This window comes from Thermobia domestica, chromosome 8 (assembly GCF_964235325.1).
Source record: "Thermobia domestica chromosome 8, izTheDome1.hap1.1, whole genome shotgun sequence".
NCBI classification, from domain to species: domain Eukaryota; kingdom Metazoa; phylum Arthropoda; class Insecta; order Zygentoma; family Lepismatidae; genus Thermobia; species Thermobia domestica.
In genome coordinates this window covers 158155162-158173733 of record NC_137461.1, presented here as the reverse complement: position 1 = coordinate 158173733, position 18572 = coordinate 158155162, and the positions used below count along the sequence as shown (strand labels likewise).

The 18572-nt window shown below is 39.4% G+C and overlaps 1 protein-coding gene across 1 annotated transcript in view; it reads left to right on the top strand.

The window, feature by feature from the left end:
- Nucleotides 1-18572, top strand: part of LOC145692364 (uncharacterized) — a 64555-nt gene that overhangs the window by 22996 nt on the left and 22987 nt on the right. The gene's annotated exons all lie outside the window — the stretch shown is intronic.

Genomic DNA, 18572 nt, shown 5'->3' with positions numbered 1-18572 from the left:
TATTCTGTTTGAACGTTCCTCGCCATACAACGAAAACAGTAACAGATAGCGAGAACATTTTTGTCCAAACGATTTACCGTCTCTAGGCAACATACCATAATTATTGTCAACACTCTACCGGAACAGGAAGTGGTTCAAATTAACTATTACTTCCTATCTCAATTCTTTTTTCCATAGATCAAAACTATAGGAGATATGAGGATACGTCTTTTTTTTTACGATCAACAGGAAGTTGTTCCAATTAACTATCATTTCCTACTTCAATTCTTGTTTCCAGGAATCAAAACAATAGGAGATATCAAGATACGGCTTTTTTTAAATATATCAGAGTCGTAAGAAAATGTTCCTCCAAAAATTCAGCATCCCAAGAATACTTTCCACCAATTCCTGTTCAAAAAAGAAGTAGCTGAAGTTAGCCAACCTCGGTTTCAACGTATATTGCTACATTTTTAATCTATGACTAAGAGTTTCAACTTGTTGCATATATTAGAGGAGTTACCAGTACCAATACCAAACTAAAAGAAGTGAGTATCGTTTCACAGTATGAAACGAAGATTTCCAAACAATATGAATTCAATAGTGAAACTTGAAGTAGTGTTATCATCTGTCACAAAAGAAAATGTACGTTTTTCGCGGGATAGTATGTTTCTATCACCTCTCGATTTAATTAAATGTTTTAAAGGACCAATCCCTAACCATAAATCGATAAACGTATTACCTCTCGTTTTGCAGCTCAGACAAGATACGATAGAAATATCGTAAACCTTAATAGAAAGACAAAACAGCTACGTTCTTTTACAAGCTTGAAACTTACGAATATTAGCAGTATATATTTACAGAGTAGGGAGTTTCTGCGACGTTATTCCGTAGTTCATTGGATCCGTACAGAACTACCACCCAGATGCTATGTGAGCTTTGTGGTGGAAAAATACCGTGTGCGTGGGAGTTTCCGGGGTGGTCCCGCTTCCTCCCACTGTTTTCATTCCACCAATTCATCCCATCATCATCCATACAGCCTGAGCCGTAGCTACCTAAAGAACGTATGACAAAGTCAAGTACTTGACCTACTAAGTAGAATTTGGTACGCTATCTTTAGACCACGGAGGCCAAAACCGTGAACTGGCGTGCTCATAAGATCAGTGCAATTTGTAGTTATGTTCAATTAGCAAGCCAAATACCAAATGATGTTACATGTTCCTGTATTCTTTATATCATAGTATGATACTACAAATATAACAAAATATTATTTATATGATAAATTAAATCACCAAGACGCCAGGGCGGATTAGGTGTTCCTGGAACGGTGGCTCAGTGATTGAGCGTTCACCACTGGTGGATGGGGTCCCTGGTTCGATCCCAGGTCTCGCCAAATGAAATTTGTGGTGGACAAACACCGTGTGTGGGGGTTCTCGACGTTCTCCCGTTTCCTCCCACTTTATTAATTCCACCATTTCATTTCATTTATTCCACCATCATCACCGTCTCCTTTAGCCTAGCCGGCATACTTGTGGGACGTAAAACTCAAAGATTTCATTTGCATTGTTTTGTTTTCGTATTACTAGTAATAGCAGTAGTGGTATTCGCTGTCGTATTAGTACAGTAATAAGTAGTAGCAGTAGTTGTAATAGTAACAGTAATAGCAGTGGTGGCAATAGTGGAATTAGCACTAGCATTCGTAATCGCAATAGTAATAATAGTATTAGCAGTAGTAGTTGTAGTATTAGTATCACATACGGTGTAGAAATTTTACATATCTTCTCTGTTACTTGTAATGCATTAATGAGTGTAGTATAAGACTTTTACGTCCATGAGCTGTATTATTGTATAATAAACATGGCTGGACAGAGCAAGCACAAATAACAAATAGACAGACAGTATAGGGATATAGAAAACAAACCTTGGGTAACTTTTCACACGATTTTACTATTTGAGAAGGACAAATAGACAGTGCAATATTATGACGACATATTTCTCATTTTCCATTACATATTGAAGGATTGACTTGATTTATCAACTTGGTTGTTCTCAGGCCGGTTACGCCCGGCCCGTTTAGAGCTCGGCTCCTTTGTGCCCGGCCAGTTTAGAGTCCGGCCCATTCTCTGCCCGGCTCGAGATTCGGGCCGGATCGGGTCGAGACGGACACAGAATACAGATCCATCCGGGCCGTCTTCGGGCCTGGCTTTGCAGGGCTCTGGTCTACAGACACAAGGATAAAACCGTTTTATAAGACTTCCAGCATTTATGCACAGCATAGGTTTGAAGGTCATTTCTATATTAACTTCATGAATTAAAGGGAACTTGTATTCCTCGAAAGGCATTTGTTGGTCCTTCAAGGTCAATCGAACAATGAAAAAACTGATACTAGGAGTATTTTAACACGCCACTCACTACAACGATATAACAGAATGCTGCCTCCGGCTGTTAATAAAAGGCTTAACTAGCTGGAACTCGCTAGTACAGGAGCAACGTTATATGCCAAACAACGTTGTACTGTGTAAGAAATGCTAGGGGTTGTTCTGTCTATGTGCGCCGCCTCCTTGGTGTTCCCTGGTTAAAGCACTCACACAAATAATCTTGTCAGGGTGCTGCAGGCAAGATATTTAGTTTCGAAACATAATAAAATAAATATTTCTCGCTTGACACTATTAAAAAATAAACAATTAAAACATAGAGATGGGAGTTAAAATTTCTAACCTCTAAAACATAATTGATTGTTTCAAATGTGTTTTTGCAAAGGCAACCAAGGAACACACTAAGTTAGTCACTTTATACTTTATGTCCACAACAAAATCCTTGCAGGGTGCGCGGTGGCTCAGTGGTAGAATATTCACCTCTGATGTTTGGGGTCCCGCGTTCGATCACAGTCCCCGCCAAGTGAACCTTGTGGTGGACAAACACCGTGCTCGTGGGTTTTCTCGGGGCACTCCGGTTTCCTACCACTTTCTTCATTCCATCATTTCATTCATCTCTCATCATCATCGTCTCCTTTAGCCTAACCGGCATAACCGTGGGACGCAAACTCAAAGATTTCATTTTCAAAATCCTTGCAAGTTCTTTTTGCATTACCATTAAAATTATTTTCTTTTATGATGATATTTTCATTTTAATTTGTATGAATGTTGTATTTTCTTTTAGTAACGTTTGATAATATCACTGCCTCTTGCACTCATTGTGCATCATGTAAGTTGTTGAAAATATACACTAAATACCACGATTATATATGTTGGGAATATGCATTACAGGAATTAAACTTGAACCCGGGTTTCAACCTGTTTCTTTACGTTTAAGTCAGCCGTGTTACCGACTGAGCTAGGACAGTCCCAACTTATCCTTATATTACGGTATATTTTACTTTATCACAGCACAGCCCTTTATGACAGTGTTCATAAAAGATTTTAACTAAAAAGAAATCAATAAAAAAAATCGAGACTCCCCTGAAAACATATAAGTCGTCCCGCCATTTATATGCACCCACACACATTTTGGAAAGTCGGCGCCGTTGGTTCTATCTGTTGTGTTTGAAATCAGTGTTTCTTTCAGAAACTATGTTCCGGGGGGGGGGGGGGGGGGCACACTTCGTATTCCGGGGGCACTATCGATAACTTTCTATTTTTTATTATATTATAGATGTATTATTTTGGTCTCTTCCGGGGGGCACACTCAGAGCTCCGGGCGGGCAGTACCCCTTAAAACACTTCTGGAAGAAGCACTGTTTGAAATACACCTAATCTAATATAAATAAAATAAAAAGTTTGTTTGTGTGTCTGTCTGTCTGTATGCATGTATCTGTGTGCTGCCTGGAGACCAGACAAGAGGACCGAGAGTTACCAAATTTTGATCTTGGGTACCTTGGCCCAGGTTTCGGATCAAGACGAAGCGTTTTTTTTAAATCGAACCAGGAAGTCTCAGGAGACGTTTACAGGGACATGTAAAAGTAGTAAAAGATAACCGATATTAGTGTCGAATTTGAAGTTTTGGCGGTCGCTGAGATCAATGGTGAAACTCCGATTGCATTAACTTCCAAATTAACCCCACTTAGTTGAGGGTCGGGGTACCGGAGATGATAACTGACATGTAAAAATAATCCAAAATGGCCGATATTAATGTCAAATCCAAAGTTTTCGCACTCGCTGAAATCAATGGTGATACTATAGAGGCGTTGACTTCCAAATACAGCCACCATGCGAATAATGGGTTTTTCTGATAGTTATTAATAAATGCAAGAAATAAATTATTAATAATAAATGGGAACAGATAGGAATGCATTTTGAAAGAAAGAAACGAAATTGTAAACATACATAACCATGTCTGACTTTACACAATCTATCCTAAACCACGATCACTAATCTAACAAGAAGAAAGTAGACTTTGGTAAATTAACTTCGGGGTCATTTTTCGCGAGGTAGTATTGCACATTTAAAATATGAATATTTAGGGATGCGCACGAGTCGAGACATGTCTTGAATCTGGAATGAAATTCGAGTTGACACACTTTGTAAAATTCGAGACGAGTCAAGACAAATTTATTTCTCGACTCTAATTTTCGAGCCGAGACACGAGTCGAGTCGAGACTTTTCGTAAAAATCTCGACTCGACTCGAATGTGTCGAAAATCTTTCTATAATTTTAATATTATTTTGAAGAAAGCATTCAGTCAGAAACAGCCTTGAAACCAATTCCAGTATTTATTACTTTAGAAAGGTACCGAACGCATAAACTTAATGGTTAATCTTTCGAAATCAAGATTTAATTTTCAGCTCAATTCAGTTAATTAAAACTAATAATTAATGTCGTGATATTTGATTGTACTTCAAATATAATAATAATAATAATAATAATAATAATAATAATAATAATAATAATAATAATAATAATAATAATAATAATGCTCTGGGGGACAAACACGTGAGCATGTATCTAGTATAGCTCGAAGCAAGGCACAATGACGGCCGACGCGTATTGCACATTGCTTGCAGACTACGTACACCCCTTGATGACGACCATGTTTCCCAACGGTAGTGGCATTTTTCGACAAAATAATGCACCATGTCACAAGGCCAGGAGTGTGATGAAGTGGTTCAAGAAATGTTCAACAATGTTCTATATCTGTTGACGATCTGCGAATTACAAGGGGGATGAGGGAAATCCCCATTGATAATACTATATGCTCCTATAGCCAAAGGATATTTCCCTCCATGTCAAAGAACTATGTGCTGTGTAATTAAAATGTATGAGTTGTTTTATCTGTTGTGTGTATGAAATAAATTATTAAAAAATGCAACAAATAAATTATTAACAATACATGTGATCATATAGGAATGTATTTTGAAAAAAAGAAAAGAAGCGGTAAACATACGTAACCGTATTTAACTATACATAATGTGACTAAACTAACCGATGGTAACTAATCTAGAATAATGTAGGAAAGATTCAAGAAAGCAATTAATAATAATAAATATCAATATATAGAAATATATATTGAAATATAAATTGAAATATGAAAGAACAATGTTTCCCAGAAGTAACTTTGTAAATTTAGGATTTAGATTTCTGGGCTTTCGGCATCTGAGACCATTTAACCCGTCACGTTCGAGGGATGACATCTCTAGGCGAACACACTTTCCGGGGAAAGGGAAGGAAGAAAGGATTGGGGAAGAAAGGAAGTGATCTGAAACCTAAGGTATCACCCTGGCATCTTCCTGGTATGAATGTGGAAAACCAAGGAAAATCTCATTCAAGGTGACTGGCCTGAAAAACTTTTAAATTTTTCGACCGAGTGCCCCCACCAGGAATCGAACAGGGGACCGCCTTCATGTAACCATATAAACGTATGTTTGTCTATTCCATTACATTGCGAATAGGCGAAATTGGAACAATGTTGCATCGGAGTCAGTCAATTAGTTCGAATAAAATCTGTTATTCATAGCACAATCCCTTCGAGGACATTTCCAAGATCGAGGCAGTAACACACATGGTCGAAAGTAGTGTTTCCACGAGATGTGACGTGAGAAGACTTAAAGCTGTCTAGTCTCGTGAGACAACACACGAGAAATGTCTCGTCTCGTGGCAACACTAGAGCGGATGAGGCCCACAAAAAGGAGCTGTTATACAAAGTGGTTAAAATTACAGCTTTTAACCACTTTTGTTCGGTTATCAGCACAACACACAACACGACTACAATCTTCCAATCAGTGTTTCTTTCAGAAAAATGTTCCTGGGAGGGTATATTTAGGATTCCGGGGGTACTGCTGGTATTATTCTATTATAGATGTATTATTTTGGTCTCCCCGTGGGGGGTACTCTTAGAGTTCCAGGGGGCAGCACCCCAAAAACATGTCTGGAAGAAACACTGCTTAAAACAACGACTACTTAGTTTCGACCACGGGCGCCCGAAGGGAGGGGGAAGGGGCCCAGCCGCCCTTGCTCACGAAAATATATGTGTAATATAGCAAACTACGTATATTAAATATCAGGCGTAATATAGCAATCAAGGAGATGACTCCCTTAAAAATTCTTCGGGCGCCAAGGGTTTCCAGTAATGAATTATTACTACAGGAATATTTGTCAATATCGTCGGTACAATCGAAAGGCAAGCCTTCCCCACTTATTCTGAAATCCTTTTTTCAAAACCTCTGGCGCCACTTCAAAATATAAGAAGGCCCATGTGATTTTCTGATTTCAAAATGACTTTGGTTCGAATAACATCATAAAACAATAAAACGAAACTAAATTTTATTGTCAAACCAGCATCCTTTCGAACTCAGTACAGGAAAAGGCCTACACGTTTCTGTCTTTGTTCGGAACGAGAAAACTCATGAACAATGGTTAGTTGCTGATGAAACTGGCATTAAGAGAACTTGTATTTCTATAAAGGATTTTTATACATAGATATAACCACCAGCCCTCGGAATGACATATTCTGAAACACTGATCTCAAAGAATGGTTTAACATTTTACTTGAATCTGGAAGAGTATCACTAAATATTTAACCTTGAATCGGTTGGAAAATAGAAATGAAAGCTGTTTGTAAGAATACCTTTAGGTCTTCCTTGTTATTTTAGGATAGTCCTCATTTGAAATAATAAACACTGGTATACTTTCGAAGGCAATAATTTATTCCGAGTTAATAAATTTTTAAACAATTTCAAAAACTGTCTTTTCATTTTTGAGATATGAGACGATACGAGGAATTTCAAGAGACGTCTCGTGTCGTCTCGGAAACGAGACGGAACAAGTAGTCTGTCTAGTCTCGTGTCTCGTATCAAAGGTTTCTGTCTGGTCTCGTGGCAACACTAGTTGAAAGAAAGAAACTAATGAAATCTTTGGGTTTTACGTCCCACGATTATGCCGGTTAGGCTAAAGGAGACGGTGATGATGAGTAATGCATGAAATGGTGAAATGAACAAAGCGGGAAAACGGGAGAACCCCGAGAAAACCCACGCACACGGTGTTTGTCCACCACAAAGTTCACTTGTCGGGGACTGGGATCGAACCCGGACCCCAAACACCAAAGTTGAACGCTCTACCACTGAGCCGCCGCGGCCCCAAGAAAGAAACAAATATGTAAAGATACATATATGAGTACACACACACGGATAAAGTAATCATACATGTATTTTAATCTTCTGACTACTTAACCCCGACTAATTTAAGATTGCAAGAAAGTAATTATTAAGAAGGAATATAAACATATAGAAACGTATTTTGAAAGGGAAAAAAAGGAAATTGTACCAGCCGTGATATGAATCTGGGTTGCCCACTCAACAAGCAGACACCTTACCGAATTATCTGCGGCAGAACTTGCAATTTGTGGTTTTGAAGCTTTATTTATACTGTGTGTGTTACGTAACGACGCTACGGGATGTCATTACTAGTGCGACCACCTCATTCAAGACCCTTTTTGTAAATTGTTTGAGGAAAAAAGAGTGATTTCGTAAATCAGCAAAACGGATCTTGTATATAGAGGGTGTAACTAAAAGGTACGACAAAACTTCACGGGTGGATTCCTTATTGGTAGACAAGCAAACACGTTCCGATGACCATATGTCGGGAAATGCATCGTTCCAGAATTACGGCCTTTGAGCCGACTACTGGTGTGAAATAGTTACATTCTGGTCGCTCCTTAATGTGTCTCAATTTAAACCTCAATATATCAAACTCTGATTAAGATAGGAAGGTAATTTTAGTAGCAACGTGTTCTGCAAAAATTAAGCTTTCCGCTGATATGCATTTTATGAGTGTATCCCCAAGGAATGCCCTCTTCAAAATGCTGATGCAAAAATCAAACAAAAAACAAGTAATTACCCTCCCATGTCCACCGTGGTACTCCCACCCATACATAAAATATACAGAGTGAGTCAAAAGTCCTTGGACACCTGCATAAGTGAAAATTGACGGGAAAAGTAAAAAGTAATGATGGGAACAGAGGTTTGATGAGGGGCCGCAATTTTGAAGTGTATGTCATCTTGAAATCCGCCATTTTGGATTCAGGTCATTCTTTTTAAATGGGAAGGGGGTATATGACCCATCAAATAGCTTGAGCTCAGGAATTTAGTGGTGTAATTTGTTTTTCCTATCTAGTAGAGTTTAGAACTTATTAATGTTCAAAGGTGGGAAATTACCTTGATACTGAATGCTACAACACATGTTCTACGTGTTGTCCATTTCGTGCAATGCACAACTGTAGTCCCTGCAACCACTCTGACTGGAGTCTCACACGGAGGAGATGTCTCCTGAAGTTTGGTCATAGGCTTGTTGGATGCGTTCCTCCAGGTGTCTCAAATCACGGATTGTCTCAGCATACACTATCTGCTTAAGATGTCCCCATAGATAAAAATCAAGGGGAGTTAAGTCAGGGGATCTGGGCAGCCACTCCACGGGACTACGGCGACCAATTCACTTCCGTGGCAGTTGTTCATCCAACCATTGACGGACACCAAGTCTATAGTATGGAGGGGTCCATCGTGCTGAAAATAAGATGGGAAAATTCCGTCAGCGTTCAGTGTGGCAGGGAACACAAAGTCCTGCAACAGCATCAGATACTGTGGTGCAGTTAAGGTGTTGTAACTGAAAAATGGCCCAATGATGCGGGTGTCCCATATGCCACACCAAACCATCACCTTTGCTGGACTATGTTCTCGACTCGGGTCAACCCAGATCGCATTTGCGTCACACCAGTGTCGACTATTATGTCGATTAACCTCCCCGTTCAAAGTGAGATACGCCTCGTCACTGAACAGTATGCCCTTGACAAACGCAGGATCCAGTTCGTGTTGTTCAGTAGCCCACATGCAGAACTCCAACCGGCGATCAGGGTCATCCTCGTTCAGTTTATGTTGCATGTGCAGCTTGTAAGGATGCCACTGATTGGTGTGCAATATCCGGATAACGGAGGATTGGTTTATTGGACATGCTAGGGACACACGACGGGTACTTCGTGTAGGATTTTTCACAAACGACGCAACAACCGCCGTTGCAGTTTCGTCATTGGTGGCAGTCTTTGGTCGCCCAGTACGTGCCCTATCTTGAACAGAGCCCGTCTCTCGGAATTTGGTGATCACGTGAGCCACCGTGCTGTGCGATACCGGTTCTCTGTCTGAGTGCCGTCGGTTGTAGTCAGCTGCTATTGTTCGGTAGCAGCGTTCCACTGATATAAAGAAGATTTTGATATTCTGTTCACGTGTCAGACTTTTTTTAGATCACCTGGAACAGAGAGAACTGGGTCAGTATCAAGGTAATTTCCCACTTTTGAACATTAATAAACTGTACAAGATAGAAAAAAACAAATTACACCACTAAATTTCTGAGCTCAAGCTAGTGTTATTTGATGTGACATACACTTTCCCATTTAAAAAAGACTTGAATCCAAAATGGCGGATTTCGAGATGGCGGCCATGAATGATATACACTCCAAAAGTTGCAGCCGTTCATCAAACCTCTTTTCCCATCATCACTTTTTACTTTTGCCGTCGATTTTAAAACTTATGCAGGTGTCCAAGACTTTTGACTCACCATATATATATAGGCGGAAAGCATCGTCCTTTAGAAATACATAGATATCAAAAATATCTTCCTAGGTTAATTAGAGTCTGAGTTATTGAGGTTTGAATTGAGTCACATTAAGGAGCGACCAGAATATGACTATTTCCACCATTAGGCGGCTCAATGGCCTTAACTCTGTAATGATACATTTCCCGACATATGGTCATATGAACGATTTTGCTTGTCTACCCATAAGGAATCCACCTCTGAAATTTTGCCGTACCTTTTTGTTACACCCTGTATATATGTGTGTTGGTGCAACAATAAGTTCCCAAGAATATAGATTAATTCATTTTTGATTTTAATCTACACAACAAATGCTTTTTATGAAAGCAAGGAGCCTGCGAGTTAAAGATGGTTAAAGACCGTAAATAAAATTGAAGATCTGAATTGCAGAACATCCGAAGTCCACCGGAGTACTTTTTTGTTTTTAGAAGAAAAACAAGAAGATTATACTTGGAATGCTATTCTGTTTAGCTGAAATTATTTTGATTTTTATTTTCAAGTTTTGACTTGGACTTACGTATTATGCAAGTGAATAGCCCTGAAACATAGATGCTAACATAAAAAACAGAAAACGAAAAATACGAAGAAAAAGAGTGGACTTGGGATGTTTTGTAATTTAGGTTTTCAATTCAAACTTCAAATGGAACTGGGGTAACTCGCAGACTATGGTTGACTTAACACTTTGATAGTAGCTGGTGTAATGGCTGGTTTGAGAACACAATTGATATGGCCTCTGTAGCTAAGTAGACTCCCACCCTTCCCCCTCAACATTGGATACGGAAATTAAAAACTTATTTAGAATTTGATTGTTGATTCCAGTATATTTCAAGCATTACTTCTCGGAATCTGGGCCTGTGATATGTCGATATATCGCTATCATCGATATCTATATTATCATATATCAACATTCGATATCGCAAATATATGGACATGAATATAATCATTCTAAATTTTCGATATCGATATTCGGGGAGTGGGGATGCAAGGTATAAAGGTCCCCTAAGACTTGCGATGGATGAAGAAATTAAACTTACTTTTTGCAAGATTGTTTTCTAATCATAATAACTTTATTAACAAACATTGCAATGTAAATACATCCACTTGCAAATTTGCAATATTATATGATGTAATTTCTTAGGCGCTAGAACATTTTTGTTCCCTGAAGAAAGAAACAAAAAATCACGTGGAAAAGCAAGTACTTCGAACTTTGAACTAGAATTTACCGTAAGAATATTTTTTTTCTCTTCCTTGGAGATTTCCATCCCTTTTGGCCTTTGGGACCCCTAATTGACAAAAGGTGCACACATGATCACTATATGCATTTATGCTCTGAGGCAGAGTCAGAGATTTAGAAAAGGAAACGACTTTTTAATAATAATAATAATAATAATTATTATTATTATTATTATTATTATAACAATGGGGTTTACAACTAGGGTCTTGTCTCTTTATCTTGCATGGGAAGGCTGCAAGTCTGCTACGCCCCTGGTGTCCCCTATTCTGTGTTTGTCTCTTTTTTGTTTCGTGTAGATATTTGTTTTTGTGCTGTTAGGCTTTCATATGAAACTTTTATATTATGTAACTTTTTCTTTTTATGAGTTTCTTTTTTTGGGTGGGGCGGGGGGAAAGAGAGAAATGCTTTCTTCTGATATCTGTTTCTTACCATTCATCTTGTTTGAACTGCTTAAGTAAGTCATTTTGTAACTTTTGATGTCATCCAACTCCATCAAAATAATAAAATTGTCATTTTTAAGAATTTGTTTTATTCCCTTATTTGCAGTTTGCCACACTGATATATTTGTGACAAAATTGAGGTTTTGTCCAACGCCTTTCGAATTCGCAACCAACCCAACCGCCGAGTTTTTTGGGTTGCCTGCTATTGCAGGAAAAGGAGAATTGCAGGTGGTAATGCACTTTTGGAGTCGTGTATACAATAAATATATTTCGTAAAAGTGTATGGAATACCTGTTACAATAACGATTACTATTTTCTGCATGGATACACGAATATGGATAAGCCACTTTTACTGTTGCAGACGCTGTATACGGCTCATGTAGTTTAAGTGTAATTTTGGAGATGATGTATATGGGTAAAAGCTATGAAGTTTTATTTAAAGTCCTCTTTTTTTTAAAAAAAAAAAAAGTTTTGCGTAAAGGTTATTTGGATGTCTAGGTTTTTGGTAAACGTGTTTTTAAATAGTGAGCTTTGTGTGTACAATTGTGGTTGAACAAAAGTGGTTCGTACATACTCGTATCAAAATACTACTGTTACATATATACACCGTGTAATAGAACTCACTACCTCTATAATCCTTGGAGAAAAAAAATTAAACACTATATAACAAATGAGTGAAATTTTAATGGTTCCTACAAAATGTTCTACAGAATTCTAATTGAACTGAATACGATTGGTCAGATGATAATCAACAACTGCAACATCCAGAAATAAACGACTTCTCAAAAAGGAAAGACGCAGAATCAATAAATTCGAAAATGCGTTTCGAGATGCATACACAAAATTTGAGGGAACCAGCTTATATATTATCGTATAGTGAACTATGCCCTTGCATAGTTTGAATCTGAAGATCTGTAGCTTTACCGTTGTTAGACAGCAGAATTAGTTGATGATACGAAGTTTTCAATTTGGATGGCACAGACCAGCTGTAAGGAATTGTGATGGGTTATACTGTGATAACAGTTTTTGGAATCAATGGAGATTATGACACTGTACGGTTTAAGATGATTGTGTCTACGTTTTAGATGTTAGTATTAAGCGAAACATTGGATGATTATATTTACTTATGTCGAGATAGTAAAGAGTTCTTGTGAGTGAATAATGAGGTCAGAGTGGCGGCCCAAATTAATCTAGTTGTTATAGAAAATGAGTTCTGTTAAGCGATTACTGAGTTTTATCATGCAGTATTACGATTCATGTCGTTGTCATGGTCATATACAGGGTAGGGCATTCAAATTCCCTTTTACTAAAAAGTATACATAAATAAAAAGAAATTGTGAAAATAAAAATAACTCTAATTTTGGTTTCCTAACTTATTGCTAAAAATGGTCAGAACACAATTGTAAATTAGTGTACACCCAGCCACAAAAGTATCTCTCACCCTAAGAGCTCTAATTCCATTACTTGGGGTCCAGGTAATTTGCAGTTGTGAGAACGCCTAGACAGATGCAACCCAACTTACACGTAACTTTTCGTGGCACTACCAGCAGTTGGTAGATCTGATCCAAGTGTTTATTCAGGTAAAATTGTAAAGTAGGTGACTAACGAACCAGTTGTCCGTTCTAAGATGAATCTGTATGGTTCCGTTCGTGTTTTCCAAAGAACACCATACATTAATCTCAATATTGCTGTGTATGTAATGTAATATTTCTTTATATACTGTATGTTTTCAGAAATACATACATGTATAAATACTGATCATGCATTTATCAGAAAATGCTTGAAAGTAGCTGAAAACATAAAATCTAGAACAACTGCTAGAAATAACTTTGTAAATGATTGCCTTCATTGAGAGACCTTCTCCAATTCTCCTCATTCCAACATCATTTTCTTTCTGGAGAAGATCTTTCTTTTCACACTGAGTATGTACTGAAATTGAAATTGAAACATTTGAAAAAGTCTACCTGGCCGGGATTCGAACCCGGATCCGGCGAACATAAGTTCTATACTCTAACCACTTTAATATTTAATATACTGTCACTAATATTACATAGGAAAATTACATGGATACAATATAGGTGTAATCTAGGACCGACCACTGGGAAGAATTTCCAAGGTGTGATTCTGAGCGAACCTACTCGTCTATACGATGATGATGGTTATGCATCACAACAAGGAAAATGTTCACAAGCACAACTCATTGCCTCCCGGTCCTTCCCGACAGGTGGGACAGAGCCGCTTGCAAACAGCCACTGAAAGACTATTATTCTAGATCGATTGAAAAACATTTGCGGCGTTCCCGTTGTATAAAGTCAAAATATAAGCATTCATCATTCCACGACATGGACAATGAACACATAACAATGTGGTATCAACTAACCAGAGGACCGTATTATGTTTGGTTTTTGGGTAATACTGAAATGCAGGAAAGAATAGGAGATTTACGGTAAATAAAGGGACAGGTGTACGGCAGATCAAGCTGAACTTACGAAGGAGGAGGTTCCAAATAATATCGGCACCTGAACATGACATGTAGCGATGTTGTAGTGTGCCGGAGTGGCCACAATATTTGCAGGTGAGGATTGTGGCATGTCCAATGCGCATAAGTCTTTCTTGTGTGGCAGGCAGTTGATGAACTATGGTCGCCCATACTGTTGTGTGTGCCAAGGGAGGACATTGGTTCGTAGATTTTGCCAAATTTGGCGCCATTGTTTATTGGGGAACATATCATGTACCCGGACTCTCACATCTACAATTGACGCTCTCCACAATTGCCGTTATAAGGTTTGGGGAGTATATGTAGTAGGAGTAGCAAGCTCACCAGAATATGTCCATGCTTCAACAAGATTGGTGACATATGTAGGACCTAAGTTGCCAAATTTGCAGAAAAGCGGATTCCTTGGTTGAGAGTATTCGGGCAAGAAACATTCGATCCACACCCGTGTATAGTCCATGTGGGGCTCAACTTCTTGATACGCATCTAGCATGTATAATACTTGACTTTTAAGACGAATGTTTACGAGTCCAAGGTTCCCTTCGCTGCGAGGAAGATAAATAGTGTTGTGGCGGAGGCGGAAGAAGTAGCCCCGCCAAAGAAACCACATAAATACAGATTCAATTTGGCGAGCGTAAACACAAGGGAGGGGAAAAGTGCGCGCGTAGTACCAAAGTTTAGCAGCAACATACTGGTTGAGATATTGAATCTTATGTGTTATATGCAGACCACGGAACCGTTGTAAGTATAGCATCTGCTTAATCTGATTAACGATAGGACGCCAGACAGCATCCATTTGTTTGCGTGCATCGCTATGAAAAATTATGCCGAGTACTGTTAAAGCATCAACCATGGGAATGTGAGAGCGTGAGGTAAGGAGGATAGAGAGAATCCGTAAAGGACAGGAGTTTGTTCTTGTGTTTATTGTATGCCAAGCCGAAGCACTGGGTGAACTCGTTAGTTATGCGGATGGCGGTTAGCATATCTTCGGGTTTAGTTCCAATTAAGTTTACGTCATCCGCAAATCCGAAGACGTGTAATTGATGGTATTCCGGTATACCGGGAGAGGTAATCTGAGCCAGAGCCCGGAGATAGGTATCTAGAACTATCACAAAGAGGCTCGTCGAGATGCTATCGCCTTGCCTTAATCCACGTTGCAGAGCAAATGGTTCGGAAAGATGACCATTGATCTGAACTCGACATTGGGCCGATTGGTAGAGTTCTCTTATGACTTGTTGAAATGCAGGAGGAAATCCCAGGCGTCTAAAGTTTGAAGAAGAAACCCGTAATCAACGCAGTCATATGGGGAATAAAAATCTATGCCAAGGAATGCCAAGTTAATGCGCCGAGTTTGCACGTACGCTATAAAATCCCATAACGAACGTAACACATAATAGATGTTATATTTGGGGTGGGTGGCTGCCTGGTATGGACTAATATACTTTTGTAATATGAGTTTTAAACATGCGGTCAGAATTTTGGTGAACAGTTTCAAATCGGTAGGCAGTAAAGTGATGGGTCTGTACTCCTGTACAGTCTCGGAATTGGCGGATTTCGGGATGAATATTGTGATTCCGACGTTACAGCGGATGGGGCCTCCCGTTAAATATGTATTAAACAACTTGACTAGGGTATCTGAAAGAAAAGACCAGTATTGTTTATAGAACGCGTACGGCAGACCTTCATATCCTGACGCGCCCTTTCCTTTTGTTGCCTGGAGGGCCATTCATATTTCCTGAGAAGTTATGGGGCGCATGAGATTACGACCCTCTTCCTGCGTAATCAGTTTGGGAATAAGCGACAAAAAGTGAGTTGTAACATTGGTGTCAGAAGGTCGGGGTTGAACAAATTTATAGTAATACCCTCGGAAATCGTTTAGGATCTGAATCGAATCACTAGTGATATCACTATTCGGGAGACGGAAATATACTATTGTAGCCTGTTTCCGCCCGTGCAACAGACGGTCAACTTCGTAAATATTGACAGTTTCCTGGGCAAGCTTATAATATGTGATCTCATTAATAAAAGAAGACATGAGTTTGGGAGCCTGGAGATTTTGTAGTCGTAGTTTGAGCTGTTGCACGATGCGTTTATTCTGTAGTGAGGGGGCCGCACACCATGCCTGACGCAATGCCTGGTAGAGGAATTCAAACATCAACTGCCGATCGTGTCGTGTTTCGCGTCCTTTGCCTTGAAAGAACCGAGCGATCTTTGGTTTAAGAAATGTCGTCCACCAAGAGGCGAGATCTGGAAAATATTGTTGCATCCGTTTCCAATAGGAAAATTGTTGTGCCAGTTCCTCCCGATAGTCGTCGTGTTGAAGTAACGATATATTTAACTTCCAGTACCCTCGCCTGCTAAGGGCAGGTAGGGGTTGATCTGTTTATGTGGAGCTTGACTGCTGCATGATCGGTGAAAGATGGTATAATAGTCTGTACGTCAATAATAGTGTGAAACAAGTCAGGAGTGACATATATTTTGCCAATCCTACTTTTCAAATGTGAAGTACACTGGGTATAGATCCTCGGTGAATTGGAAACAATGACTACACCCCTTAAGTGATAAGCCCGCAAAAATTCCAAAAATGCGGGACAATGAGGGGCGGAATTTAATCTGCGCTGGTTTCAGTGTTATTCCAATCAGCCATGATTACTATACGAGAAATATGAGGAGGCGGGAATTGTGGCAAACTTTGGCCATAAAATTCAGCCCGTTCCTTCTTAGCTCTATAGCCAGAAGGAGAATATAGTCCGACGACCAGGTGCCCCTGTATGACACAATGAATAATACATCCATCAGGGGAGAGAATAAGATTGGTATGACCCAGTCCTTTTCTGATAAACATCCCTACTCCAGTGGTGGGTCCTAAATTAGCAAACACATCATAGTCCAGCATATTGTGAAATGAGTCATGTATAAGTTCTTGCACACAATTACACCCGGTTTATGGCATGTGAGAAATTGTTTTAAATATGCATTTTTATCGTCACTACTTGCGCGATTTAAATTTATCGTGAGAAAGGATAAAGAGTTTAGTCATATAGAGGAAAATTTCGTAGTATAACACTTCTGTGCAATGTCGAGATCTAAGTAAGTTTGTTCTACTAAAATTTAATGTGAGTCTTAAAACTAAGAACGGAAGCAAAAAATAACTTACAAAATCCATGATAGATGTTAATGAATAGGTTAAGCGCTGCAGTTAAAACACATACGTCGACGGTAGATTAAAACACAACTAACACTCAAGGATTTCCTGTTTGTAGGAGAAGTGATAGCTAGCGCTATTCCACTCTGCACACTTGCACTATTAGAATTGGAGGGCACTTGTATTGTACACACGTGGCGTAGAGAAAGTACAAAAAAGAACAAAAAGAAGGCACACACCACACTACTTGGGGTGAGTTTGTATTCATTGACCTTGAAGACCAATACCTTATGTATCTGTGTCGAACACCTGTTTTGGGCGAGTACGTGGATCTCGTTCGCAAGACAGAGAGACTTGGCTGCCTTCCAAGTGAGAATTCAGTTCTTCCTTCCGGGATAATTGTCGTATTTTTTGTTTAGAGATAACATCGCTAAATTTAATCACTTGTGTCTCATGCTGGAGAAAATCGCTTTCAAGGGGTTCAAGATTCTCTTCCTGTGTCTCTTGCGGGACCTCCCTATCCTGAACTGGTGATGGGTTGGGTTCAACCTCCAAGGTGTGAGACGTGATATGATGCTCAACTCGTATGCCGGAGGCCTCCGATGTAGTCGATAAAGGCACTCGTTTACTGGGAGTTGGGTATCTTCCTTCGCTTTCTCAATCGACTTTATTGTAAGTGCAGGGAACTCCTTTGGGTCTGGTACCGAGGGTCGATGCTCAAGATCATCTTCTTGGTCACCAGATTTCGTACAAATGACCGATGGGGCTAATTTGTAGGATGTCATAGGAGTCACTTTTCAGAGTTCTGCCATGCGAGGAATTGACGGGGAAGTGGTCGGGTTACACTCGCCCCCCCGGTTGAGCTGCCCACTTCAGTACACAGTTCGCTACTGTGTGCGTAGAGCTCTGGCAGCGAAAACATGTAATCGGTTGTCCACTGTATGATACCCCTACTTTATAACCATGGACTAGAAGTCGGGATGGCACATGAGATGTCAGTTTAATATGTACATGGCGAGTTCCAGTTTTAATACCAGGTGGATAAGGAGGGGCCCATTTCTGATCTTCTATTTCAATCACTGAACCATATGCACTAAGAGCCTCACTCAATAAGTTATTCGGTGCCTCGACAGGGAACTCAAACACACGAAGGAGGGTAGTCGGATCTGCGGCGGAAATGATTTGAACTAAACTCACTTCCTTATTTGGATGA